Below are 27,184 nucleotides of genomic sequence, written 5' to 3' on the forward strand. Positions count from 1 at the left end.
AAAGCCTCAGTGAGATTAAACCAAGGCCCATTCAGTTGGGTGCTATGCAAGGAAGTCAGAAGACTTAAGTCAGTCGAAAAGTACTTTTGTAAAGGTGGAGCATAAAATTCCTCTCACAGCACCAACTCAAGAGGCAAACATTCATGTAACAAACACTTACTGAAAAGCTGTAACTTACGGAAAATTGTTCTAGGCAATGCTGAATAACAGCAGAGTAAGGCAGCAATGCTGACTTTCAAGAGTTCACCATCTAATAAAACAAAAGAGATTTGCTTTTTAAAAAAGCATTTCAGTAAAGTGATATTTATTTATTTTATTTTATTTTTTAACTTTACAATATTGTATTGGTTGTTTCTTGTGGGCTATCATGATCATCTTCACTGGAAAACAAATAAAAACACCAAATGAGATACAAAAGCTGATTTTGATTTAAAAAATTTTTATTAAAGCACACCATACTTAGAGAAAAATGTGCTAATAACTACATAGTTGAATAAGCACAGAGTGACACAGCAACCTCCCAGATCAGCAAATGTAGTCCTGTGTACATTGCAAAAGCCAGCCTGTGCTCTTTCTTAGCCACAAGCCACCTCTTCTTCCCTCAAGTGGACTTTAAAACCATAGGTTACTTTTGTATATTTGTTATGCCGTATTTATTGCTTTTGGATCTGACTTCTTTCATTCCACTGTGAGATTCATCCATATTGTTGCTTGTGTGGTAGCTCATTCATTTGCATTGGTGTATAGTAGGTCATTGCATAAATATGGCATATCAGTATAGAGTTTGCTCACTGAATTATTGAGGGGTATTCTCCTACTGTATGGTCAGGCCACTCAAGGTGGCTGTTCTCTTGATTTCTGCACATCCCTGGCAGACCAATGTCTGCTTCACCTATACCTACTCACCTGACTGAACTTCCTAATCAGTAAATGCCTACCTACCTACTTATCCCAGCTGTTGATTGTTCTTGTCAAAGGGGTGTTGAAGGGTGAGCACCTCTGATGGTTTCCCTGGTAACTGATGACCCAGCTTGATATCAATACCACCTGTAATTGGCAATCTCCCCTTCCCCCTGGAGCAGAGATTGCTGTACTGTCCTGCCTTCTGTGTCCTTCCTGCTGTCTGCCACACACAGTGGGGTATTGCTCCAAGATCCTGCTTCAGACTGTCGAGCTCCCCCTACTCATTAAAGCAGTGACATCTCTGTCACTGACTGGGTTCTTTCTTCAGTCTTGAGGTTGGTTGAGCACAGGACTCGCGGTCCTCCAGTTGAAGCCCAAGAGCTGGTGGACCAGCCAGGAGACGGAAGAAACTCCTGTGAGCGCCAAGATGTTGAGAAGTAAGGATGGGAATGAAAAGTTACAGGGGTCTCCACTAACATTTGGGGCCTGAAAGTTTGCAGGGATTAGCCCAGAGTGACTGTCCACTAATATGTGGGACCCCCAAAGTTACAGGAATAACTGCAGTGTGGCCGTCCAATAACGTGGTGCCAAAAAGTTCCAGCGAAAATGATGTAAAAGGGAAAGTCGATCAGTTGTGTCTGACTCTTTGCAACCACATGGACTCACCAGAATACTGAAGTGGGTAACCTTTCCCTTCTCCATGAGATCTTCCCAACCCAGGGATTGTACCCAGGTCTCCCACATTGCAGGCGGATTCTTTACCAGCTGAGCCACAAGGGAAGCCCAACAGTTCCAGAGGTGATCCCAAAAGTTGCCGGGGTAACCCCAGGGTGGCTGTCCATTAGTATGGGGGCCCTGTGGTGGCTGTCCTTGATAAGCGGGGGCTGCCAAGAGATTTAAAGAGCAGCATTACCCTAATATCTCTGCTGTTGAATCAAAGTGAGCCTTTTTATATTTGGTTAAGCTAGATTCTATGGGGAATGGGTCTTTCTTTTCTTGTGCTTTTGAGATGTAAATGATCCACCTGGGCTCTCAGAAACTTTAATCAAATGTGATCTCTAAAAGTGAGGGGAAAAGAACTTCTAGGTAAACTCTATAGGAATGATTGTTTGGGGGACTGTCTATCTAAAATCATCTCTCCAGATTTTGGTAACTTGAAATGAAACTAAGTTGAAATGAAGAGAATTCATTGACTATCTGTATCATTTCAAGTAGAATAAAATATTGGAACATTAATTGCTGGGCAGTCTGTTTACCTACCTTATCTTCTTGGGAGAGTTAGACTAAAGCATAAGTTTTCCAATCAGGAAGTGCTGGTATGACAGTTTAAATCACTTACTTCTTGGTTTTTGCCTGAGATTAAAAATTTTAAGGGTTATAAGATTATAACCAGTCATAATTCTGGTTATTATAACTAAGTTTCTTTATTAAGTAAATTGTAATCAGGTATTTAATTCTGATGCTTTTGCAAATGTGCTTCATCTTCAAGAAGATTCATATGAAGGACCTTTGACCAGTATGGGTCTTCAGATTATGCCTCTGAACTGGGTAAAAAATTTTAAAGTCCTAATGGAAAACCTGATGCCTTCATAAAAAGTTAACAAAAGGATTGTTTACCGAGTGAACTGGTGAATACGGTTATAATTTGTATGGTTTTAGTCTGGAGTGTTACTGATTTTGTTCTGTGTTCTCCTCTTCCCATCAAGTTAATTGTGATTTACAGCAATTTGATAAATCACACCTGTGAGTAGCATTGAAACTTTTTTTTTTTCTCTCTCTCTCTCTGCCTGGTCCCTACATAGATTTGAGACTCTTGTGTTCTGAGCAGCCTCATCAGGTAAGTACGAATGAATGTTTCCTGACACGTACAGAAATCTTGATATTTTGGAGAACTCCAGAGGTGAACCTGATGGCAGGCCTTTGGCATTGCTTTCCTGGCCTCCAGAGCCCTTTGGGGAATTCAGTCTGAGATTCCTTCTGAAGAATTCCTCCACAACCAGTTGGAGCCAATTGACCAGGCATGTTTTAAAGACAAATTAGCCTTAATTTGCTGTGTTTGGTAGACAGTAAGGTAGTTTTAGAGAGGAAAGTATTGTTTCAGTGGATATTAAATTCTGGTTTTGTTCATTGAGATCTTTATTTATGAAAGTTTCTGCATTACCATATTTTTACCCTGGAGGGGAAAAGTAACTAATAAAGCTGTCAGAGTATAACTGCTCATGATGTGTGACATGACTTGCTTTTTGTCTGCTGTTAAAAGTACATGTACAATGCTTGTGTGACAATTGGCTATATATGATAAGATGCATGATCACCATATCTGATTAGTTTTCCCCAGTATGGATGAGTAGGAAAATATAAAGGAGGCCTAGTACTGAGGGACATGAGCTATACCCGGGGCAGGCAGCTGAACCATCCCAGCTTCCAGGGACAAATATTTTGATCATCAGTGCTTTCTATTAAATTCAGTTCAGTTCAGTTCAGTCGCTCAGTCATGTCCGACTCTTTGCAACCCCATGAATCGCAGCACACCAGGCCTCCCTGTCCAGCACCAACTCCTGGAGTTCACTCAAACTCACGTCCATCGAGTCAGTGATGCCATCCAGCCATCTCATCCTCTGGCGTCCCCTTCTCCGCCTGCCCCCAATCCCTCCCAGCATCAGAGTCTTTTCCAATGAGTCAGCTCTTCTCATGAGGTGGCCAAAGTACTGGAGTTTCAGCTTCAGCATCATTCCTTCCAAAGAAATCCCAGGGCTGATCTCCTTCAGAATGGACTGCTTGGATCTCCTTACAGTCCAAGGGACTCTCAAGAGTCTTCTCCAACACCACGGTTCAAAAGCATCAATTCTTCGGCACTCAGCCTTCTTCACAGTCCAACTCTCACATCCATACATGACCACAGGAAAAACCATAGCCTTGACTAGACGAAACTTTGTTGGCAAGGTAATGTCTCTGCTTTTGAATATGCCATCTAGGTTGGTCATAACTTTTCTTCCAAGGAGTAAGCATCTTTTAATTTCATGGCTGCAGTCACCATCTACAGTGATTTTGGAGTCCAGAAAAATTAAGTCTGACACTGTTTCCACTGTTTCCCCATCTATTTCCCATGAAGTGGTGGGACCAAATGCCATGATCTTCGTTTTCTGAATGTTGAGCTTTAAGCCAACTTTTACACTCTCCCCTTTCACTTTCATCAAGAGGCTTTTGACTTCCTCTTCACTTTCTGCCATAAGGATTGTGTCATCTGCATTTCTGAAGTTATTGATATTTCTCCCAGCAATCTTGATTCCAGCTTGTGCTTCTTCCAGTCCAGCATTTCTCATGATGTACTCTGCATATAAGTTTAAAAAGCAGGGTGACAATATACAACCTTGACGTACTCCTTTTCCTATTTGGAACCAGTCTGTTCCAGTTCTAACTGTTGCTTCCTGACCTGCATACAGATTTCTCAAGAGGCAGGTCAGGTGGTCTGGTATTCCCATCTCTTTCAGAATTTTCCACAGTTTATTGTGATCCACACAGTCAAAGGCTTTGGCATAGTCAATAAAGCAGAAAGAGATATTTTTCTAGAACTCTTTTGCTTTTTCCACGATCCAGCAGATGTTGGCAATTTGATCTCTGGTTCCTCTGCCTTTTCTAAAACCAGCTTAAACATCAGGAAGTTCACGGTTCACATATTGCTGAAGCCTGGCTTGGAGAATTTTGAGCATTACTTTACTAGCATGTGAGATGAGTGTAATTGTGTGGTAGTTTGAGCATTCTTTGGCATTGCCTTTCTTTGGGATTGGAATGGAAACTGACCTTTTCCAGTCCTGTGGCCACTGCTGAGTTTTCCAAATTTGCTGGCATATTGAGTGCAGCACTTTCACAGCATCATCTTTCAGGATTTGAAGTAGCTCAACTGGAATTCCATCACCTCCACTAGCTTTGTTAATAGTGATGCTTTCTAAGGTCCACTTGACTTCACATTCCAGGATGTCTGGCTCTAGGTCAGTGATCACACCATCGTGATTATCTGGGTCGTGAAGATCTTTTTTGTACAGTTCTTCTGTGTATTTCTGACACCTGTTCTTAATATCTTCTGCTTCTGTGAGGTCCATACCATTTCTGTCCTTTATCGAGCCCATCTTTGCATGAAATGTTCCCTTGGTATCTCTCATTTTCTTGAAGAGCTCTCTAGTCTTTCCCATTGTGTTGTTTTCCTCTATTTCTTTGCATTGATCACTGAAGAAGGCTTTCTTATCTCTTCTTGCTACGTTTGGAACTCTGCATTCAGATGCTTATATCTTTCCTTTTCTCCTTTGCTTTTCGCTTCTCTTCTCTTCACAGCTATTTTCAAAAGGGGAAATGATGGGAAAATCTGCATATATTGAGGTATAGGGAAGTCAGAAGGCTTGTGCATTATTTAAGTTAAATTTTAGTGATCAGAGCAGCCTATTTAGACATGCACTGTGCATATACTTTGTCCACTAAGGAAGGGAATGCATTTGAAAGTCAAAACTTAATAGTTCTGGTTTCAGACATTGATGGTAAAACAAGATGGACATTGCAGTTGTGATTGTTTGTTTTTGACTTGATTCACTGTCTTTATTTTTTAATCAAAGTACAATTGATTGACAATGTTGTGCTAGTTTCAAGTCTACTGCAAAGTGATTCAGTTATATAAATAAACTTTTGCAGGTTTTTTTTCCTTTATAGGTCATTATAGTTCCCTGTGCTATACAGTAGGTCCTTGTTGGTAATCTATTTTATATATGGTAGTGTGTATATGTTAATCATAAACTCTTAATTTATCCCTCCCCACTTTCTCATTTGGTAACCATACATTTGCTTTCTATGTCTGTGGGTCTTTTTCTGTTTTTAACATTAAGTTCTTTTGTATCTTTTTTTTTTTTTTTTTTAAAGATTCCACAAAAAAGTGTTTTCATGTGATATCAATTTTTGTCTTTCTGGCTTAGTACACTAATCTCTAGGTCTGTTCATGTTGCTGAAAATGACATTATTTCATTCTTTCTTATGGCTGAGTAATATTCTATTGTTTACATATGTCACATCTCCTTTTTCTATTCCTCTGTCAATGAACATTTAGGTTACTTCTATGTCTTGGCTGTTGTAAATCTTGCAGCAATGAACATTGAGGTGCGTGTATCTTTTTATTGGGATATAAGTACTTTACAGTATTGTGTCTGTTGTACAACATCGTGAATTGGCCATATGTATACATATATCCTCTCCCTCTTAAGCCTCCCTCCCACTCTTTCATTGCACCTGTCTAGGTCATCACAGAGCAACAAGCTAAGTTCCCTGTGCTATATACAGCAGCTTCCCGAGAGCTATCTGTTTTACACGTGGTAGTCGGAGAAGGCAATGGCACCCCACTCCAGTACTCTTGCCTGGAAAATCCCGTGGACGGAGGGGCCTGGTAGGCTGCAATCCATGGGGTCGCTAGGAGTCGGATACGACTGAGCGACCTCACTTTCACTTTTCACTTTCATGCATTGGAGAAGGAAATGGCAACCCACTCCAGCGTTCTTGCCTGGAGAATCCCAGGGAAGGGGAGCCTGGTGGGCTGCCGTCTATGGGGTCGCACAGAGTCGGATACGACTGAAGCGACTTAGCAGCAGCAGCAGCAGTGTATACTCTCTCAATTCATTGCCCCCATCCCCTCTGTGTCCACAAGTCCATTTTCTACGTCTCTGCCTCTATTCCTGCTCTGTAAAAGGTTCAGTACCATTTTTCTAGATTCTATATGTATGCATTCATATACAATATTTATTTTATATAATATTTTTTCTCTTTTTGACTTCACTCAATATGACGGGCTCTAGATTCATTCACATCACTTTGCCTCAATTTCATTCCTTTTTATGGCTGAGTGATATTCCATTGTATATGTGCACCACACCTTTTTTATCCATTTTATCTGTCAGTGGACATCTAGGTTGATTCCATGTCCTGGCTGTTGTAAGTTTTGGTACGGTGAACATTGGGATACGTGTGTCTTTTTGAGTTATGGTTTTCTCAGGATATATGCCTAGTAGTGGGATTGCTGGGTCATTCTTTGTTTAGTTTTTTAAGGAACACCCAGACTGTTCTTCACAGTGGCTGTACCAAAGTACATTCTGATGAACAGTGTAATAGGATTCCCTTCTCTCCACTCCATATCCAATATGTATTATTTGTAGATTTTTTGATGATCGATGGCTGTTCTGGCTGGTGTGAAGTGATACCTCATTGTAGTTTTGATTTGCATTTCTCTAACAATTAGTGATGTCGAGCACTTTTTCATGTGCCTCTTGGCCATTTGTCTGTCTTCTTTGGAGAGATATCTATTTAGGTCTTCCATCCAGTTTTTGATTGGATTGTTTGTTGTTTTGATATTGAGCTCCATGAACTGTATATTTTGTAGATTAATCCTTTGTCTGTTGCTTCATTTGCAAATATTTTCTCCCATTCTGAGGGTTGTCTTTTTGTCTTGTTTATGGTTTCTTTGCTAGGCAAAAGCTTGTAAGTTTAACTAGGTCTTAATTATTATTTTTTGTTTTTGTTTCATTATTTTAGTAGCTGAATTACAAAACATCTTGCTGTGACTTATGTCAGAGAGTGTTTTTCCTATGTTTTCCTCTAAGAATTTTATACCATTTGGTCTTATATTTAGGTCTTTAATCCATTTTGAGTTTATTTTTGTGTATGGTGTTATGTAGTATTCTAGTTTCATTCTTTGACATATAGCTGTCCATGTAGCTGTCCAGATTTCCCAGCACCACCTACTGAAGAGGCTGTCTTTTTTCTGTTTTATAGTCTTGCTTCCTTTATCACGCGTAGATTGTGACCATAGGTGTGTGGGTTTATCTCTGGGCTTTCTATCCTGTACCATTGGTGTATACTTCTGTTTTTGTGCCAGTACCATTCTGTTTTGATTAGTGTAGTTTTATAGTATGGTTTGAAGACAGGAAGCCTGATTCCTTCTGCTCCATTTTTCTTTCTCAAGATTGCTTTGTCTATTTGGGATCTTTTGTATTTCCATACAAAGTAAAAAACATTTTTTTTCTAGTTCTGTGAAAAATGCCATTGGGGATTTAATAGGAATTGCACTGAATCTGTAGATTGCCTTGGGTAGTATAGTCATTTTGACAACATTAATTTTTCCAATCCAAGAACATGGTATATTTTCCCATCTGTTTGTGTCATCTCCGATTTCTTTCATCAGTGTCTTACAGTTTTCAGAGTGCAGTTTTGCCTCCTTAGGTAGGTTTGTGCCTAGGTATTTTATTCTTTTTGATGTGATGGTAAACAGGATTATTTCCTTAATTTTTCTTTCTATTCTTTGTATCATAAGTGTATGGAAATGCAACAGATTTCTGCATATTAATTCTGTATCCTGCAAACTTACTGAATTCATAAGCTTTGGAATTCATCCAAAACTCTAGAATCTTTGGGTTCTTTTATTTCTTCTCTTATTGCTGTGGCTCAGACATGCACAACTATGTTTACTGGAAGTGGTGAGAGTGGGCATCCCTGTCTCATTCCTGATCTTAGAGGAAATGCTTTCAGCTTTTCACCATGGAGTATGATGTTACCTGTGGATTTGTCATATGTTGTCTTTATTATGTTGAAGTAGGTTCCCTCTTTGCTCACTTTCTGAAAAGTTTTTATCATAAATGGGTGTTGAATTCTATCAAAAGATTTTCCTGCATCTATTGAGATGATCAAAATTTTTTTAACTCTGTTGAAGTGGTATATCACACTGACTGATTTGTGGATGGTGATACCATCCAACCATCTAATCCTCTGTTTTCCCCTTCACCTCCTGCAATCAGTCTTTCCCAGCATCAGGGTCTTTTCCAATGAGTCAGGGTCTTTTCTTCACATCAGGTAGCCAAAGTATTGGAGCTTCAGCTTTAGCATCAGTCCTTCTGATGAATATTCAGGATTGATTTCCTTTAGGATTGATTGATTTGATCTCCTTGCAGTCCAAGGGACTCTCAAGAGCCTTCTCCAACACCACAGTTCAAAAGCATCAGTTCTTTGGGATTCAGCCTTCTTTTCAGTCCAACTCTCACATCCATACATGATCACTGGAAAAACCATTGCTTTGACTAGATGGACCTTTGTTGGCAAAGTAATGTCTCTGCTTTTTAACATGCTGTCTAAGTTGGTCATAGCTTTTCTTCCAAGGAGCAAGCATCATTTAATTTCATGGCTGCAGTCACCATCTGCTGTAATTTTGAAGCCCAAGAAAATAAAGTCTGTCCCTGTTTCTATTGTTTCCCCATCTATTTCCCATGAAGTGATGGGACCAGAAGACATAATCTTAGTTTTTTGAATGTTGAGTTTTAAACCAACTTTTTCACTTTCCTCTTTCACCCTCATCAAGAGGCTCTTTAGTTGGAAAGTGAAAGTGAAGTAGCTCAGTTGTGTCTGACTCTTTGCGACCCCATGGACTATAGCCTACCACACTCCTCTGTCCATGGGATTCTCCAGGCAAGAGTACTGGAATGGGTTGCCATTTCCTTCTCCAGAGGATTTTCCCGATGCAGGGATCAAACCCAGGTCTCCAACATTGTAGGCAGACACTTTACCGTCTGAGCCACCAGGGAAGCTGGACTTGATACTAGTTACCCAAGTAAGAAATCTACCTCCAATAAAAGTCAAAGTAGGTGAGCACATCCTGATATTTCTGCCACTAGCTTTGATGACCCCAGAGAGAGCCACAGTCACTCCTCACCTCCCCAGGAGACCATCAAGCAGATAGATCTGATGCAGGCTCCTAGGAAGTCACCACTTTAGACTTGAGTCTCGTCACACTTGAGACCTTGTATATGCCCTCCAAGTGTGGAGTCTCTATTCTTCTCAGTTCAGTGAAGCTCTTGCATTCAAGCCCTGATGGCTTTCAAAACCAAATGCTGTGAGGGCTCCTCCTTCCAATGCCTGACCCCAAAGCTGGAAGTCTTGACATGGGGTTTAGAACTCTGTAAGAGAACTTATGCAATATTATTATTCTCCACTTTGTAGGTCACCCACTTGGTGAAGGGTGGTGTGGGATTTGATTGTATTGTGAGTGCACCCCTCCTGCCATCTCATTGAGGTTTCTTCTTGGTATTTGGATGTGGTATTATTAGTTCCAGTCTTTTTTTAATCAGTATTGTTCAGCAATTAATTGTAATTTTTTGATGTATTCCTGGGAGGAGGTGAGCTCAAGGTCCTTTTACTTTGCCATCATGTCTCCAATCTAGTAGATGTGAATTTTTTGGACACATTGTCTTGTATAAGTGAAAAATTGGGTTTTCTATACTATATTGCCGGAGAAGACAATGGCACCCCACTCCAGTACTCTTGCCTGGAAAATCCCATGGACAGAGGAGCCTGGTAGGCTGCAGTCCATGGGGTCACTAGGAGTCAGACACGACTGAGTGACTTCACTTTCACTTGTCACTTTCAGTTCCATGCATTGGAGAAGGAAATGGCAAACCCCACCCCAGTGTTCTTGCCTGGAGAATCCCAGGGATGGGGGAGCCTGGTGGGCTGCTGTCTATGGGGTCGCACAGAGTTGGACATGACAAGCGACTTAGCAGCAGCAGCAGCATACTATATTGCAGACCTCCTCAAAACCACAAGGAGCTGTGATACTATCTCGGAATGCAATTACTGCTTGTATTTTGCTTAATTGTCATGATCTCCCCTGTGTTGTGCCTGTTAGATGTCTTACATTTCGTCTCTGGCAGGAGGGAGGAAATCTATCTGGGGACTGAGTAGCAACACTGGTCTCACTACAGTGAGTCTAATTGCTGGGTCTACAGCGAGATGCTGTAATCCTCTGGACTTCCATGAAAAATTGACCTGGCTAATGACTATGTGAGGAAGCTGACCATGGGAGGAAAAAACCCTCACCATCTACCTGTCCACATGGCAATACATCAGAAAGATTCCTGTTGGTAGGCGTTTCTCTACAGCTGACAGCACATAGCACCCATGGGCTATGCAGTGTGGAATGGACTAGACTGACTTCTGGACACACCAGTCCAACTAGTGGGATTAACTGTTTTTGTTGTTGTTTAGAAGGACCTAATCAGTCCACCCCTAATGGCATGCAGCATAACTTGGGGTGGCAGACTGTGACTGCTGACTTGTGCCTAGGCCACCAGAATGTTTCTTTTGGAACCAGGGCCTTCTTCTCCCCACGGGGGTGGCTCTGCCCAACCAGTGCCTGCTTCACCTACACCCTACTCACATGAATGAACTTCCTGTGTACTTGCCCTCAGCCCCAGCTAAAGATTGCCCTTACAAAAGGGGCAGTAAGGGGTGTGCCCCTCAGCTAATCTCTTTGGTAACTGATGAGCCAGTTCAGTTCAGTCACTCAGTCGTGTCCGACTCTTTGCGACCCCATGAATCCCAGCACACCAGGCCTCCCTGTCCATCACCAACTCCTGGAGTTCACTTAGACTCACGTCCATCGAGTCAGTGATGCCATCCAGCCATCTCATCCTCTGTCGTCCCCTTCTCCTCTTGCCCCAATCCCTCCCAGCATCAGAGTCATTTCCAATGAGTCAATTCTTTGCATAAGGTGGCCAAAGTACTGGAGTTTCAGCTTCAGCATCATTCCTTCCAAAGAAATCCCAGGGCTGATCTCCTTTAGAATGGACTGGTTGGATCTCCTTGCAGTCCAAGGGACTCTCAAGAGTCTTCTCCAACACCACAGTTCAAAAGCATCAATTCTTTGGCGCTCAGCCTTCTTCACAGTCCAACCCTCACATCCATACATGACCACAGGAAAAACCAGAGCCTTGACTAGACGGGCCTTTGTTGGCAAAGTAATGTCTCTGCTTTTGAATATGCTATCTAGGTTGGTCATAACTTTCCTTCCAAGGAGTAAGCGTCTTTTCATTTCATGGCTGCAGTCACCATCTGCAGTGATTTTGGAGCCCCCAAAAATAAAGTCTGACACTGTTTCCACTGTTTCCCCATCTATTTCCCATGAAGTGATGGGACGAGATGCCATGATCTTTGTTTTCTGAATGTTGAGCTTTAAGCCAACTTTTTCACTCTCCACTTTCACTTTCATCAAGAGGCTTTTTAGTTCCTCTTCACTTTCTGCCATAAGCCAACCTGACATCATTTCCCTGCATAAATGGCAATCTACCCTGCACCAGGAGCAAAGACTACCTCCATACCCTGCCCAGCATGTGCCACACACGAAAGGGTATTGTTCCAGGGCCTTACGTGTAAATCTCCCCATCCATTAAACCATTGACATTTCTCTTGCTGACTACAGACTCTTTGTTTGGTTTTGAAGCTGGGGATGCACAGGGCTTAGTCCTTAGTCATGCGTAGTTCAGCCCAATACCCACAGTGCTTAGCTATTATGGAAAATTTTTCTATGAAAATTATTATACTTTTTGGTGTACATATGTCACAATTGGATGAATACCAAGCAGTGGGATTTCTGGTTCACATAGTATGTATCTGATTACCCTTAGTAGATATCACTACACAGAAAATTATCTTATTAAACACCCTTTATTAATTAGCAAGAACGTAAAGAATAGTCAAGGGACAAAGTTTCCTCCCTCCCATCCTTCTGTCCTCCTCCTTCCCTTCCTTAATAATTCAGCCTAAAAACCAGTAGGTGGGGCATCTGACAGGAAATGGCAATGGTAGCAACCTGGTCTGTGGTGTAGGAATCTCAGAGGAGTGAGGAGCGCAGCTTCATGGGAGAGTGAGAGTGAACATGGAGGGGAAGCCAGGAGAGGGCTGCTGAGGGATGAGAAGGGTGTCCAGATTGGAGGGAAGTGACAGAGCTGGTGGCAACAGTGACTGGGTATGGGTGGCTGCACAGTAAGAGCAGCCCAGTGAAGATATCAAAGGCTGAGTGAGATATGGAGAAGGGACTAGATGCAGAATGATGTGGAAAAGGCAGTTTAGTTACACAGATGGAGTAATGGTCCAGTGAGTAAACTTGTTCAAGATAAAGGGATCCAGGTTTCTAACTATTGGAGAAAGGAGTTACAAATATGGAACAGGAGAAACTAGATTGAGCTCTACGGTGTTGAATTGGACTTGGAGATATCAGTGTATATGGTCTCAATACATAGAAATAGATATAAAATAGATATAGATGTAAGTGTGTATATATGGAAACATACATATTCCTCAGCTCAGTGCCCTGTGACTAGGAATAATTTTATATCTTCTTTGTCTCTCTGGGTGCCTTTTATTTTTTCTTGCCTAGTTTTCTTAGCCAGGACCTCTTAAATAAATAGAATAGAATAAATAGAATAAATTTTGAATAGAAATGGTGAGAGCAGATTTTTGTTATTGTTCCTGATGTTAGAGGGAAAGACTTTCACCAATAGTTATGATATTAGATGGATTTTTTATTTGTTTTTTGGTAGATGCTATTATCAGGTTGAGGAAATTTCTCTCTTTCTTGTCTGTTGAAAGTCTTTATCATGAAAGGGTATTGGGTTTTGTTAAGTATTGTTTTTTTTTTTTTTTGCCTCTATTGAGATGATCATGTATATTTTGTGCTTTAATCAGTTAAAAAATTAACTCTCTATTTTCAGTCTTTTTTCCCTTTGTTTTATTTTGGGTAATTTTGTTTTGTTTTGTTTTGTTTTTTTACTATTTCTTCAAGTTCACTTTTCTCAGGCATTCCAAACTTCTGTTAAAGTGTTAATCCCATCTCACATAACTGTCATCTCAGATACTGTGCTGTTGTATTATTTTCTCTCTACTAGTATTTGTTTTCTATTACTATCATAACAAATTACCACAAATGTGGCATCTCGAACCAACAGTCACTTATTACATCACAGTTCTATAGGTCAGAAGTCTGTGCCCCATGTGACTTGGTTAATTCTGTGCTTTGTGTCGTATAAGGCTGAACTCAAGGTGGCAGCAAGGCCGTGTTCCTTTCTGGAGGCTCTGGGGATGAACACATGTCCAGGCTCATTCAGGTCATTGGCAGGAAGTTCTGTGCTGCTGTAGATCAGAACTTCCTGTTCCCTCGCTTGAGTGATTCTCGGCTTCTAGAGGCTACCCACATCCCCTGTCCCCTGTCCCCTTTCCTCCATATTTAAAGCTAGCAACAGTGGTTGAAGTTCCTATCACACTTTCAATCTCTCTAACATTGCCTTCTGACTCATGTCTTTTTTGCCTTCAGCCTGAGAAATTTTTTTTCAGGTACTTCCTTCCCTAGCTTCAGAGTTTTCTCACTTGTGTTGATCTCTACTCAGCTGAATATGAGAAGGGTACCCTCCACACACTTGTAGAGCTCTCCATTTCTCCCTCTTTCTGTACGTTTCTTTTTATCTGCTTCTCCTTCCACAGAACACCAACCAACTTTGGCCTCCCCAGAGTCCTAGCAATGTCTTGTTAACTTGGACAAGGTGTGGTGGTGGTTGTTTCAAGTAAGAGAAATTAACCAACATTACCTTAAATAGTGGATTGATATTTACTTTGAAATGAGATACAAAAAAACTTAAATTTTTATCACATAATTTTTAAATTGAGGTATAATATACATATAGTAAAATGACAAATCTTAAAAATATAAGTTGATGAATTTTTACATATGTATATGCCTATATAACCACAACCATGATCAAGTTATAGAACAATTTCAGTATCTTTTAATATGCCTGTTTCACAACTCTGTTTCCTTTTGCTACACATAAGATAGCTGTCTGCCCAATTTTAAATTTTGTTTTTATTTTATATTATTATATATTTATAATATTGTTTTAATTTCAGGTATACAGAAAATAGATTGTTATACATACGTCCATTATTTTTTCATATTCTTTTCCCATATAGGTGATTACAGATTATTGAGTAGAGTTTCCTGTGCTATACAGTAAGTCCCTGTTGATTATCTATTTTTTATATAGTTGTGTGTGTATATGCTAATCCTAAACTCTTTAATTTTCCCTCTCCCTACCTTTCTCTTCATAATCATGTTTGTTTCTAAGTCTGTCTGTCTGTTTCTATTTTGTAGATAAGTTCTATTGTATCATTTTTTTAGATTCCACATGTAAGTGATAACTATATTTGTCTTTCTCTGACTTACTACACTTAGTACAATAAACTCTGGGTCCAACCATGTTACTGCAATGGAATTATTTCATTCTTTACTATGGCTGAGTAACATCTCATTGTATATATGTCATACATCTTCTTTATCCATTCCTCTGTTGAATTTAAGCTACTTCCATGTCTTGGATATTGTAAACGGTGCAGCAGTGACCACTGAGGTGAATGTATCTTTTTGATATTATTATAGCTTTCTGCAGATAATATGCCCAGGAGTGGGATCATATGGTAGTTCTATTTTAATTTTCTTAAGGAACCTCCATACTGTTCTCCATAATAGTTGTACCAATTTACATTCCCACCAATAGTGTAGGAGGATTCTTTTTTCTCCACACCTTCTCCAACATTTATGTTTGTGGGCATTTTGATAACGGCCATTCTGACTGGTATGAGGTAATCGTGCCTCATTGTAGTTTTGATTTCCTTTCCTCTAATAATTAGTGAGGTTGAACATCTTTTCATGTGCTATTTGACCATCTGGATGTCTTTTGACAAATGTCTATTTTTATTGTTTTTTTTTTTTTTTTTTTTCTATATTGAGCTACATGAGTTGCTTAAATATTTTGGTGATCAATCCCTTGTTAGTCACATGCTTTACAAATATTTTCTCCCATTCTGTAGGTTGTCCCTTCATTTTGCTTATGCTTTCTTTTGCTATGCAAAAGCTTGTAAGTTTAATGAGGTCCTGTTTGGTTATTTTTGTTTTTGTTTTCATTATTCTAGAAAATGGATCCAAAAAGATATTACTGTGACTTATGTTTCTCTAAAGGTTTCATAGTATCTGGTCTTACATTTAGGTCTTTAATCCCTTTTGAATTTATTTTTGTGTATGGTGTTGGAGAATGTTCTGATTTCATTCTTTTACATGAAGCTATCCATTTTTCTCAGCGCCACTTATTGAAGAGACGTTCTGTTTTCCATTGTGTGTTCTTGCCTCCTTTATTGTAGATTAGGTGACCAAAGGTGCATGGGCTTATCTCTGGACTTTCTATCCTATTCCATATCCTGTTACTCTATATGTCTATTTTTGTGCTAGTGGCATATTGTTTTGTAGTATAGTCTGAATTCAGGGAGCCTGATTCCTCCAGGTCCTTTTTTCTTTCCCTGGGTTGCTTAGGCTATTTGGGGTTTTTGTGTTTCCATATAAATTAAAAAATTTTTTTGTTCTAGTACTGTGAAAAATCCTATTGGTGATTTGATAGGAATTGCATTGAATCTGTAGATTGCCTTGGGTAGTATAGTCATTTTGACAATATTAATTTTTGTAATCCAAGAGTGTGGTATATTTTTCCATCTGTTTGTGTCATCTTTGATTTCTCTCATCAGTATCTTACAGTTTTCAGAATACAAGTTTTTGCCTCCCTAGGTACTCTATGCCTAAGTATTTGAACTTTCCAATGTTATGATAAATGGGATTGTTTCCTTAATTTATCTTTCTGATCTTTTCTTGTGAATGTATAGACATGTAATAGATTTCTGTATATTGATTTTTTATCCTGCAACCTTGCTGAATTCATTTATGGGCTCTAGCAGTTTCCTGGAGAAGGCAATGGCACCCCACTCCAGTACTCTTGCCTGGAAAATCCCATGGACAGAGGAGTCTGGTAGGCTGCGGTCCATGGGGTCGCTAGGAGTCGGACACGACTAAGCGACTTCCCTTTCACTTTTCACTTTCATGCATTGGAGAAGGAAATGGCAACCCACTCCAGTGTTCTTGCCTGGAGAATCCCAGGGACGGGGAAGCCTGGTGGGCTGCCGTCTATGGGGTTGCACAGAGTCGGACAGGACTGAAGTGACTTAGCAGCAGCAGTTTCCAGTAGCATCTTTAGAATCTTCTATGTATAGTATCATGTCATCTACAAACAGTGACAGTTTTGCTTCTTGTTTTCCAATTTAGATTTTTTAATTTATTTTTCTTCTCTGTGTGGCTGTGGCTCGGACATACAAAACTATATTGCATGTACCAAGAGTAGACATCCTTTTCTTTTTCCTGATCATAGAGGAAATGCTTTCAGCTTTTCACCATCGAGTATGATGTTAGCTGTGGATTTGTCATATGTTGCCTTTATTATGTTGAGGTAGGTTCTCCTTATACACACTTTCTGAGGATATTTAACAAATGATGTTGATGTATATTTATGGCTGATTCATGTTGATGTATGGCAGAAACTAACACAATATTGTAAAGCAATTATCCTCTGATTAAAAATAAATTTATTTAAAGAACACTTTTTCTGTATCCGTTGAGATGATCATACGGTTTTCACTCAATTTGTTTTTTTTTTTTTTTCCACTCAATTTGTTAAAAGCTTTTCTGCATCTATTGAAATGATCATATGGCTTTTGCTCTTCAATTTATTGATTTGGTGTATAACACTGACTGATCTACTTGATCATGGTGTATGATCCTTTTAATGTATTATTAGATTCAGTTCACTCATATTTTGTTGAGGACTTTTGTGTCTGTATTCATCAGTGATATTGGGCTGTAATTTTCTTTTTTTGTGGTATTATTTTGGTACCAATACAAATACTAGACTTTGGTATCAAGGTGATGGTGATTTTGGTATCAGGGTGATTGATGGTGGGCTAATAGAATGTATTTGGAAGTAGTGTTCCTTCTTCAATTTTTTGGAATAGTTTCAGAAGGATAGGTGTGAACACTTCTCTAAATATTTGGTAGAATTCACCTGTGAAGCCATCTGGTCCTGGATTTTGCTTAGGGGTTTTAAAATCACAGATTCATTTTCAGTGCATGCCATTGGTCTGTTTATATTTCCTGTTTCTTCCTGGTTTAGTCTTGGGAGATTGTATCTTTCTAACAGGTTGTACATTTTATTGATGTATAGTTGCTTGTAGTAATCTCTTATGATCCCTTGTATTTCTGTGATGCCAATTATAACTTCTTTTTATTTCTAATTTATTGATTTGAGTTCTCTCCCTTTTTTCTTGATGAATCTGAGTAAAGGTTTATCAGTTTTGTTTATCTTTTCAGTGAACCAGCTTTTAGTTTCATTGATCTTTTCTATTGTGTTCTTCATCTCTGTTTCACTTATTTCTGCTTTGATTTTCATGATTTCTTTCCTTCCTCTCAGTTTAGGGGCTTTTTGTTCTTCTCTCTAGTTGGTTTTAAGTGTAAGTTTAGGGTGTTTAAGGTTTTTTTTTTCCCCCCTTAGGTAATATTGTATCTCTATTAACATCCCTATTATAACTGCTTTTGCTGTGTCCCATAGGTTTTCGATTGTTGTAGTTTTTCCACCTATCTTTCAGTATTTTTTAATTTCCTCTTTGATTTCTCGATTGTTTAGTAGCATATTGTTTAGCCTTGCATGTCTGTCCCTTTTTGCAGTTTTTCTGGTAGTTGGTTTCTGACTTCACAGTATGGTGTAAGAAGATGCTTGATTTGATTTCAATATTCTTAAATTTACCAAAGCTTGCTTTGTGGCCCAGCAAACCACAAGTGATCTGTCTTGGAGAATATTCCATGTGCACTTGAATGTATATTCTGCTGTTTTTGGATGGAATGCTCTATAAATATCAATTAAGTTCATTGGTCTAATGTGTCATTTAAGTCCCGATTTCCTCTCTGGATGATCTGTCCATTGATGTAAGTGGGATGTTAAAGTCTCCCATTATTATTGTGTTACTATCAATTTCCCCTTTTATGATGATTACAAGTGCTTTATATATTGAGTTCCTCCTGTGTAGGATGCATATATTCATTTTATTTTATTTTATTTTGGTTTGCATAAACTTTATTATTTTTTTTCACTTTTTTGTTTTTTAACTTTACAATATTTTATTGGTTTTGCCATACATCGACACGCATCCACCACAGGTGTACACGTGTTCCCCATCCTGAACCCCCCTCCCATCTCCCTCCCCATACCATCCCTCTGGGTCATCCCAGTGCACCAGCCCCAAGTTTCCTGTATCCTGCATCAAACCTGGACTGGTGATTAGTTTCTTATATGATATTATACATGTTTAATGCCATTCTCCCAAATCATCCCCCATCTCCCTCTCCCACAGAGTCCAAAAGACTGTTATATACATCTGTGTCTCTTTTCAAGAAACAAAGGGATGGATGCATATATTTATAATTGATATATCTTTTTCTTGTATTGATCTCTTGATTATTATATAATGTTCTTCTCTGTCCCTTGTAACAGTCTTTATTTTAAAGTCTATTTTGTCTGTAATGAGTGTTTCTGCCTCAGCTTTGTTTTGATTTGTATTTACATGGAATAACTTTTTTCATCCCATCACTTCCAGTTCGTATGTGTTCCTAGATCTGAAGTGGGTCTCTTGTAGAGAGCCTATGTTCAGGCCATTTTTTTGTATCCATTTAGTTGGTCTGTGTCATTTGGTTGGAGCTTTTAATTCATTTCTGTTCAAGGTAATTATCGATGTGTATGTTCTTACTTGTATCTTGTTACTTGTTTTGCATACATTTTGGTAAGTCTTTTTATTTCCCTTCCTCTTTTATTCTCCTGTGATTTGGTGGTATCTTTAGTGTTGTATTTAGATTGCTTTTTATTTTCTTTATGTGTATCTATTGTAGATTTTTGATCTGCAAGTGCATGAGGTTTTGATATAACTGTATATCTACAAGATTGCTCTAAGTTTCTGGTCTTTAGTTTCAAATGCATTTTCAGTATCCTATTTGTACCCTGTTCTCATGATTTCTGGTTAAGGTGTCGTATTTGTGTATGGATGATTTTCTACCATTACGTATGGTATGCCTTTACTGGTGAGCTTTCCCATTTCATAATTTTCTAGTTTCTAGTTGTGGCCTTTTCTCTTTTGCCAAGAGAAGTTCCTTTAGTATCTGTTGTAAAACTGACATGGTACTAAATTCTCTTAGCTTTTGCCTGTATGTAAGGCTTTTGTTTTCTCTATCAAATCTGAACAAGAGCCTTGCTGAGTAGAGTATTCTTGGTTATAAGCTTTTCCCTTTTATTACTTTATATATATCTTGCCACTCCCTTCTTGCCTACAAACATAGCTGATAGTCTTATGGGGAATCTCTTGTATGTTACTTGTTGCTTTTCCTTTGTTGGTTTTAATATTTTTTCTGTCTTTAATTTTTGTCTATTTGAGTAGTATGTGCCTTATTGTGTTCCTCCTTGTGTTTATCCTTACTGGCACTCTGTGCTTCCTATAATTTAGTTGAGTGTTTCCTTTGCCATGTTAGGGAATTTTTTGGCTCTTATCTCTTTAAGTATTTTCTCAGGCCCTTTCTCTCTCTCCTCCTTCTAGGACTCCAATAATGTGAATGTTGGTGCATGTAATATTGTTCCAGAGGTCTCTTAGACCATCTTCATTTTTTTTTTCATTCTTCTTTCTTTATTCTGTTCCATGGCAGTGTTTTCCACTACTCTTGTCTTTCGTCTCACTTACTCGTTATTCAACTTCATTTATTCTGCTATTGATTCCTTCCAAAGTACTTTTCAGTTATTATGTTGTTCATCTCTGTTTGCTCTTTAAAGCTTCTATTTCTATTAAACATTTCTTGTGTCTTCTCAGTCTGTACCTCCATTCTTTTTCTGAGATCTTGGATCATCTTTTCTATTGTCTTTACCCTGAATTCTTTTTCAGGTAGATTGCCTATATCCACTTCACTTAGCTGTTCTTACAGGGTTTTATATTGTTCCCTCTTCTGTAACATGTCTCTGCCACCTCCTTTTGTCTAACTTTCTGTGTTTGTGATCTCTGTTCCTTAGGCTGCAGGACTGTAATTCTTCCTGGTTCTGGTGTCTGCTTCCTGATGGGTTAGATTGGTCCAGGGGCTTGTGCAGGCTTTCTCTTATGATGGACTGGTGCATGCCCACTGGTGGGTGGAGCTGGGTCTTGTCCTTCTGGTGGGCAGAGCTGTGTCTAAGGGTGTGTCTGTAGGCAGCTGTGGGCTCGGGATGACTTTAGGCATTGTGTCTGCTGGTGGGTGGGACTGTGTTCCTGCTCTATTGATTGATTGGACTGAGGCATCCTAGCACTTGAGCCTGTAGGCTGTTGGGTGGGGCCTGGTCTCTGTGTCAAAACTACCACCTCCAGGAGAGCTGATGCTAGAGAGTTTCCCCTGGGGTGTCCACCAGCAGTGTCCTGCAGTGAATGTAGAAGACCCTTGCCTTCCCAGGAGACCCTGAAAGACCTGAAGATAGTTCTGATCCAGGCCCCTATGGAGTCATTACTTTGCCCTGGGTCCCATTGCACATGAAACCTTGTGTGTGCCCTCCAAGTGTGGAGTCTCTGTTTCCCTCTATCCTGTGGATCTCCTGCTCTCAATCCCTGTTGGCATTCAAAGCCAAATGCTCTGGGGGTTCCTCCTCCTGATGCCAGAACCCCAGGCTGGTGAGCCTGAGAGGCTCAGAACTGTCACTCCTGTGGGAGAACCTCTGTGATATAATTATTTTCCAGTCTGTGGGTTGCCAACCCACCAGCGGATTGGAATGTATCCTGAATACTGCCCTCCTACTATCTTTTCATGGCATGACTTCTTGTTTGAGTGTACAATATCTTATTTGGTAGGTTCAAATCTTTTTTGTTGATGATTGTTCAGCAGTCGTGAATTTTGATGTGCTCCTGAGAGGAGGTGAGCTCAAGTCCTTCTACTTCACCATCTTGTCTCTTGTCTAAAATTTTAAATTCTTCTAGATAATTCCCTGACACTAAAAACCCTTGAACATTAGTTTGAGAAATGCTGATCTCTAGGAACAAATTCAAAGTTCATTACCTCAGGACAGTTATGGATTGAGTTGTTTCTCTAGCTCCCCATCTCTAACCTCAGAATGTGGTCTTAGTTGAAGAGAGTCTTTGTAGTGGTAATCAAGTTAAACTGAGGTCATTGGGGTGGGCCCTAATCCAATGTGACTGATTGCCTTATAAAAACAAGAAATATAGCCAAAGACACACACCCAGGGAGAATGCCACATAAAGGTTAGAGTTGCTTTGCCACAGTCAAGGATCTCCAAAGGCTTCCAGAAAACATCAGAATCTAGGAGAAAGGCATAGGACAGATCTCCCTTACAGCATCCTCTAGAACTGAGACAATAAATTTGTTTAAGCCACTCAATTTGTGGTGCTTTGTAACAGAACATAATATGAATAAACTGGGCTTCACTCATAGCTCAGTCAGTGAAGAATCTTCCTGCAATGCAGGAGAACCCTGATTCAATTCCTGGGTTAGGAAGATTCCCTGGAGAAGGAAATGGCAACCCACTCCAGTATTCTTGCCTGGAGAATCCTATGGACAGAGGAGACTTGCAGGCTATAGCCCATGAGGTCACAAGAGTTGGACATGACTTAGTGACTAACCCACAAGGCATTCAATATGTTTCTAAATCAACAAACTATAAATATGTCCATTTTCTACAAATTAATTGATAATTTAACAAAATTATAACCAAAACCTCAAAGGAAATGTTTTGGAACTTGAGAAAATGATTTAAAGTGGTATCTGAAAAGAATTAAAGCATTAGAAATATAGGGAGGTTAGAGAAAAATAAATTATGATAGAGGGCTGACTTTATTATTATTAAAACATACTTTAAAGTTTTAGTAATTAAAATACGGTGCTAAGGTAGAATTTGTTCAAATACTTATTATTGCCAGTAACAGAAAGCTACTTCAAATTAGTTTAAACAGTAATGTCATTGTTTAATATAAATGAAAAGATGAATGGCAGGCTTCCTGTGATGGTTTAATTTAGAAGCTCATGATGACATCCAGGATTACAGCTCTGTTTCCCTGTTATTCTCTCTTCTGCCTTTCTCCTTCTGTCAACTTTATTTTCAGACTGTCTTCTATACAGTAGTAAAATGAATATCTGACCTGCTAAAGCTTAATGCTTGTCATTCAAATCCAACAGGATAGATAGATTGATACATACATATAACTATCAAAAAAGAAAGTCCCAAGATTACTGCTTTTAACCACCTACCCTGTAACAATCACACAGTCAGTGATATAATTACTTCATTGCTGACTCTCTTTGAACTATATGAAAAAGTTCTTAGGCAATGAGAATTAGAATCAGAACAAAAGGACACTTGAAAATAATAGGGAAGAAACAAAGTTTGTTAGAATTCACTAGTGAAATCACCTTTGAAGGAATGTTTTTAATGACAAATTCAATTACTTTGGTAGATTAAGGGCTTACTGACATTTTCAATTCATCTTTTCAATGTGGTATAGTGTTTTTCAGGAATCTGTCCATTTCATTTTAGAAAAAGGCTAAATTATCAAATTTATTGCTCTACAGTTGTTAATGTTCATTATGTGTTTAATATCTGTAGTATCTTTAATGATATCTTCTCTTTTATTCCTGAAATCAATAAGTTGTGCTTTTATTTTCATGCTCAAGTAATAATACTGTAGATTTGTCAACCTTTTTATTCTTTTCAAGAACCAATTTTGACTTCATTAATCTTTTCTATTTTTCTGTTTTCATTTTGTTGATTTTAGCTCTTGTCTGTCTTATTTCATTTACTTTGGATTTAGTTCTCTTTTTTAAATTCTAGCTTCAAATATAGAAACCTGCACAATTGATTTTAAACTTCTCCTTTTTACTAATAAAAGAATTTTAAGCTAAACATTTAACTACATTCCATAAACTTTGTTCAACTTTAATTATCATCTTTTCTTGAAATACTCTGTAATTTCTTTTTTCCTTTTAAAAGTTTTAATTTCAGCTATTAAAAGGGGAGCAGGACTAAAAAAGAGGGAGCCGCACTAACAACAAAAAAGAGAAAGTAGTAAAGTCCTTATGTTAATAATTTTGGTCCCTGGTCACTAGTTCCTAACTGGCTTTTAGTCTTTGATTTTTATATTAGGCTTGGGAAGAAAGGGGTCATCAATCCCATCTCCTCATCTTCCTCCCAACTTAGAGCTTTAACCAAGACCTTGCTGTTTCCTCTTTTCACCATGGTTCCTTATCCAGTACTACAGCCAAAGAAAACATTCAAAGCAAGTGATCACTGATTGACTTCCATCTGAACCTTAAACCTGAATGGATTCAGTCGTCCTAGGAAGCTAACACTCCTTACCCTTTCTGGTTCTCCCTCAGAAGAGCGATGTGTGTGCACGCTGTTGCCTCAGTCATGACTGACTCTGCGTTTGTGGTCTCTGTAGCCTGCCAGGCCCTTCTGTCCATGGGATTCTCTAGGCAAGAATACTGGAGTGGGTTGCCATTTCTTTCTTCAGGCAGAAGAGCAATAGGAACCCTAGAAAAACCAAGCATGAAATTTACATGAAATAGTAAATATACAATCTAAATATTCCCTTTTACAACCACAGAGAATGAAGTAGAAACAAACTATCAGAATTACAGAAAAAATAGACTATTTTAGATTTGCTTAATTATTCAGAAGTTTAAAGCACCGAATTTTACAATTATGAATACACTGAATTGATTAAAATTTTTTCCTTGACCTTGGAAAATCTTTAGATTTAGGAGTGCTGATTATCTCCTGTGAAATCTCATTTCATTATTTCGGGAAAGTTTATAATATAAAATCCCTTTCTTCGAATTGTATTTTTCAGTTCTTAGCATTTACTTTGAGTTTTAGAATTCTGTCATTAAGCATCAGGTAAAGTAATCTAGTCTTAGCCAGTTTAAATGACATCATCAATGTAGATTAAATGTGTATCACTAATAAGTGTTAGAGCTGGGGCTGGAATCCAGGTCTCTTGACTCCTAGGCTACTGCTTTTACACACTACGCTTGAGGACCAGTACATCATAACATCATCAAGTAATCTTAGGCTCTCAGGGGCCTCAAGATCATGTAAACTCCCTTAAATTATAATCCGTGAACCACTTGTATCAAAACACTGTGCATTGGCAGAGATTGGGTGCTGATTTTAAAAGCAGATTCCCTGACCTTATCAGACCTTCCAAATCAGAAGGGTATGGCTGAGGAATTTGATAGATTTGTAAACTTATAGCGGAGAAGGCAATGGCACCCCACTCCAGTACTCTTGCCTGGAAAATCCCATGGACAGAGGAGGCTGGTAGGCTTCAGTCCATGGGGTCACTAAGAGTCGAACACGACTAAGCAACTTCACTTTCACTTTTCACTTTCATGCTTTGGAGAAGGAAATGGCAACCCACTCCAGTGTTCTTGCCTGGAGAATCCCAGGGATGGGGAAGTCTGGTGGGCTGCCATCTATGGGGTCGCACAGAGTCGGACACGACTGAAGTGACTTAGCAGCAGCAGCAGTAAACTTACAGATTCTCAGATGATTGTTATGTACCTATATTGAGCATACTTTTCTAGGAATGCTGAAAAATTACAGTCTCTACTTAAAATCTTCTCATAAGGGCTTCCCTGGTGGCTCAGTGATAAAGAATCCACCTGCCAATGCAGGAGATACAGGTTCGATCCCTGATCCAGAAAGATCCTACATGCCTCTGCACCACAACTGTTGAGCCTGTGCTCGAGAGCCCAGGAGCCACAACTATTGAGCCCACATGCTGCAAATACTGAAGACCACGTGCCCTAGAGTCCATGGTCTGCAACAAGAGTAGCCCCCAATCACCACAAGTAGAGAAAAGCCCCCGCAGCAATGTAGACCCAGCACAGGCAAAAATAAAAAAATTTTTTTAAATTCTCACAGGAAGCACTTTACTTCTAAAACTATCATAGCCCACTGTTGGGGAAAAGCATTAAAAAGCCATTGGAAAGATGAACAAAATCCCTGTTTTTATTACTTCTAACAGTTGGTTCTAGCTTCTTGAAACAAAACAGAATAGATTTTTTTTCCCCCTGGAACTTAAAATTTTCAAATTCAGTAAACAGACTCTCTGTACTTTCATTCAAGTAATCGATCATACCATTCTCTTTGTTGGAGAAAATGGAAGTAAATTAAATGTTAAGAAAATTTTGTTCTCTTTCTGGACCTGCTAGCATTATGCCACATTTCCCTAAGATTTGAAGCTATTTTTTCTCATTCATTTTTGATTATTATATATTTCAAATGTATAACATTCCAACAAAAAAGTTACAGGATGGACACTTGTATCAGACCCAGATCTCATCTGCTTCCTTGGATCTCTTCCATGCCACCTACTTCCTGGCCTCCAGCCACTGGCTATCCCTTAGCCTCCCCCACCAGACAATTTTGTTCACGTTCTTGTGGTTCTACTGCCTGGGGCTGTAGCACCCAGAGAATGTTGGCTCCTTTTCCTACTTACAAACTTGGACCACCCTCCCATTGAGAGTATGGATCTGTTGCCCAGAGTGTCCTCTTAGAGGAACCCTGGTGATTCAGTGGAGCAGGTGTTAGGAGGAGCTGATATGTCCCAGGCTGAACTCTGACCAAGGAGGACAGGGGATAGAAGAAAAGTAATGGATTCACTGCCTGCTCTATATTCTCTCATCAACTATTACAAGACAAAATTTCCTTTACAGAATGTCTTGTGAAGTCCTGGTGGGCCAACTACACAGCACCTGCCCAGCTGCTCTCTTGCTCTTTGTGACTCATGGCAGAGTGGAGCCAGCGCATACATGGATTGATGCATTGCTGCGCAGCCGTCCTTTACCCACTCTTACTGCTTGATTGCCCCAATAAAACATAATCACTTAATATCCTTGTCTCAAGCTACATTCTAAGACAATACCATGTTGGTGCAAGCCAAGATAAACAAGAAATAGTTCCTTTCATAATATTGTACCTTAATGAATGATAGTGTGTATAGCATTTTGCCTCTGCTCATTTAAACTGAACTTTCATGACAATTTCATATGCAGACAGTCACTTCACGATTTATACTTTTTAAGCAAAATGATAGAGTTTCTATCATTTACCTCACCGGTGAGAAAACTTCTTGAATAATTGTGTTTCTTCTGTATATAATAAATGATGAATAAGCTGTCAATCTATACATTTTTATTAATTTACATCTTGCCAAACCTTCTGCTCAATTCATCTTTTTAAATTTTATTGAAGTATAGTTGATTTACAATGTGTTAATTTCGACTGTACAGCAAATGATTCAGTTACACATATATATGCATTCTTTCTCATATTCTTTTCCATTATGGTTTATCAAAGGATATGGAATATGGTCTCCTGTGCTATACAGTAGAACTTTGTTATTGATTCAATATATAATATTTTGCACCTGTTAATCCCAAACTACCCCCTTTAAGGATCACTGCCTTGTTGTGGCAAAGGGGCTTGCATAACTC

The 27,184-nt window shown here is 39.0% G+C and overlaps 1 long non-coding RNA gene across 1 annotated transcript; it reads left to right on the forward strand.

Annotated features, from left to right (window-relative positions):
• Nucleotides 1–1,074: 1,074 nt before the first annotated feature.
• On the forward strand, nucleotides 1,075–26,866 carry LOC147343128 (uncharacterized). The gene is made up of 3 exons (XR_015157123.1): nucleotides 1,075–1,340; nucleotides 2,706–2,740; nucleotides 26,405–26,866. It is a non-coding gene; the product is annotated as an uncharacterized LOC147343128 (long non-coding RNA).
• The last annotated feature ends 318 nt before the right edge of the window (nucleotides 26,867–27,184 follow it).

Source organism: Bos grunniens, chromosome 28 (assembly GCF_055505025.1).
Source record: "Bos grunniens cultivar Pamir isolate PY7600 chromosome 28, Bosgru_T2T1.0, whole genome shotgun sequence".
Lineage (NCBI taxonomy): Eukaryota > Metazoa > Chordata > Mammalia > Artiodactyla > Bovidae > Bos > Bos grunniens.